Here is a 2,774-nt window from a genome sequence, read left to right as displayed (position 1 = left end):
GTTGGGTCAAAATGAAATTATATTTTCATTGAATTATGAATGTAAAAAGCTTCGTAACTTTCCATTCCTTGGATTCTGTCTTTTACCCGTAAAGATGGTTCTATCCCCGCGAAGGCCAGAAAATATCCTCTTGTTTCTTAGATGCATGGCTTAGAAGAAAGTGTAGCATAAAAACAAGTAGGACTTCGAAACCTGTAATGAATTTATAAAGCGACTTATGTCAGCACATGTGGAATTCCTTCAATTTTAAGGTAGCTCAAGATCATACTTACGCATTGTTATTTCTCTATCGATTGAAATCTAAACTGAACTAACTAAATCTATTTTGTCACCCCTTTATATATATAAGTGTGGTTTCAATCATGTTTAAAAGTTTAACAATAAAAAAGTTGTATATTAGAGAAAGGTAATTAATCAGGGAGAGCGGGGGACTGGAACTAATCATTGGAAAATTGGCGTTTCGGAATTGCCTGAATAATAAGCAGTCATTCATGAGGGTTGGAAGCTGATATGCTTGTTACGATAAACATCAACTCTGAAGGCAATAAACGTCTATTAAAATCTAATTAATTTTATAACGACTTTGGTTTATCATTAGAGGATTGGAATCTTGGTTCAATATCCCCTCGTGCTATGATCCTCGAATGCTAATCTGAACGATAGTGGAAGTGAAAAAGATGGAGAAAGAGATTGAGATCGGTGAGATGCTAATACAGACCTTTACTCATAGAAATCAACTAAGAAACCTCCATTTTCCTTCCTTATTGTCATGACTATGAATCAGTTCCCGATGTCGCAGAATGGCTCTAGTCTATAAAGCGGTGTTCCTTTCCTAGTCAGCCCAACCGCGGTCTTATTACCTCTTAGCCGATTAGGACTGGGACCCCAAATAGGCAAACACTGTTGTGCAAGCCAAGTGCATTCAATTCACTAAAGAATGCCTAACCCAGTTTAGAGTTCACCTGGTTGGAGTTAAGTGTGTTGATAACCACCTGGCTGTCGATAAGGAAGACCATGTTCTAGCCTCTCTAAGTCCCTTGGAAATTAAAGTAAACGCACCTGCCTGTGGCATATATTTTTTGGCTTGAAATCGAAGTACGTTTTCCTTAGATCAACGACTCCTGCATCCGTTCTCTTTGCTGCGATGAACCTATCAGTGTACCAGTCCTTCCTTAGAGAAGTTACGCGGTCCTGGGGTGGAGCGATCAGAATACTAAATTTCTCTAGACATGAAAACAAAGTTGTATTAATGTACATTGATGTGTGGATCTGGTGTGCGATTGGTATATACAAAAAAAAAGGATACAGAAAAGGCATGCCAGTCTAGGCCGAGGTCTTGGCCGGCTAGCATGCTGAGAAAGACTACAAAAACGGAAACGAAAGGAAATTGAAAACTGGAGGAGCTAAAATCAATTCCAGCTCTTCTCAGGTTTATACCTGGCCAGGTAAATCCATAGAGATTAGTTGTGTTACACTGAAAGATGATCTGATCATTTGTTTCCTCTACCCCACAGCAGTCAGCTTTGCTATAGACAATCTATTCAGAGTCTTCACATTCTCCGTACTGCGAAATATTTCCTGGGACCAGGGCTTCCTAGTAATGTCATGGAAAATTCCAGCAAAAAACATGCCTTTAGCCAAGGAAGTTAGTTTCTATTCTTCGTTCCATTCAACGCGAATGGTGTTGCGCACGGCACGCCATGTGTCTGAGAACGTGAAGGGAGGGCGGGAACCAGCCACCCTGGCTCATTTAGCAGCCTCGCTTGTCTTTTCATTAAAAAACTTACCACTATGTCCAGGACACCAGCGATAAGAACCTCCTTGATCAGAGCTTTCTTCATTTCATGAAGCGCCAGTGCGGCCTAGTATAATAGTTGATCAGGGTTTTGCTGGTGAGGTCTTTAATGGCTACGAGGAAATCCGTGATGATGATAATTTTGTCAAACTTTGCGTCACCTGATAGATTTATGGCTTGCCAGAGAGCTACGTTATCGGCCCAGAGAACCGAAACTGCGGATGTCCTGAGCAATGAATATAGAGATTCAACCTTTGAGTAGACACCGCATCCGGAATTCACGAGCTCAACCGAAGTATCGCTTGCCAGGATTAGGAAACCTAAGGCTTCCCATTTGTGTACTTCCCCCTCACAGCGGGAGGCAAGGTTGGTTTTGTCGTTTGAGGCCTCATCCCGCTATGGATTTAAAACGGTGAAGTTGTTGAAAATGTTAGGAGTCCTATCAACAACAGTGTTTTCTATAATTGTATGCAATTTATTGAAAACTTCGGTTGAACAGTTAGAGGTGGCATAGTTGCTTCTGATGAGAGATTAGAGTAGAGAGAAGGAATTTCACTTGCCGCCAGCAGTGTTTTTCTGGAGGAGGGCGAAAGCGTTAGCTAGAGCAGAGACGACATGAGGTGGTGTATATCTGCTGAGTCTAAGACATCGGCTCAGGAAGGCGACCGTATGAGATTTTTCTTATTCTCAAAGTATTTGGACATAAATATTGTTAAGGATGCATAGTCAAGAGCGGGTCTTACTACCCCTCTACATAGTTTCAGGACTTCTCTCGGGTGGAGACCCCAGCTGACCCCCCGTCACGAAGTTACATGGTGATTTACTGCTAGTGATGCCGCAATCGTTCGCCCCAAGAAAGAAATTAATTTTTGTGTTCAAGGAAGACGGTGTTGGCGTTCAATCTAAATACATTTGCGCGGGCTCTCGAGAAGGTGACGGTGCAGGATTTCTTAATATTAACGGGCAGTTTGGATCCGCT

At 42.0% G+C, this 2,774-nt stretch overlaps 1 long non-coding RNA gene across 1 annotated transcript; it reads right to left on the bottom strand.

Annotated features, from left to right (window-relative positions):
- LOC119655556 lies at window positions 1–358 on the bottom strand. Its single transcript, XR_005249919.1, has 2 exons — window positions 273–358; window positions 1–192 (listed from the first exon to the last, which is right to left on the bottom strand). It is a non-coding gene; the product is annotated as an uncharacterized LOC119655556 (long non-coding RNA).
- Between the last annotated feature and the right edge of the window lie 2,416 nt (window positions 359–2,774).

Source organism: Hermetia illucens, chromosome 4 (genome assembly GCF_905115235.1).
Source record: "Hermetia illucens chromosome 4, iHerIll2.2.curated.20191125, whole genome shotgun sequence".
NCBI lineage: Eukaryota > Metazoa > Arthropoda > Insecta > Diptera > Stratiomyidae > Hermetia > Hermetia illucens.
The sequence above is the reverse complement of the archived record's forward strand: the minus strand, read 5'-3'. Positions and strand labels throughout refer to the sequence as shown.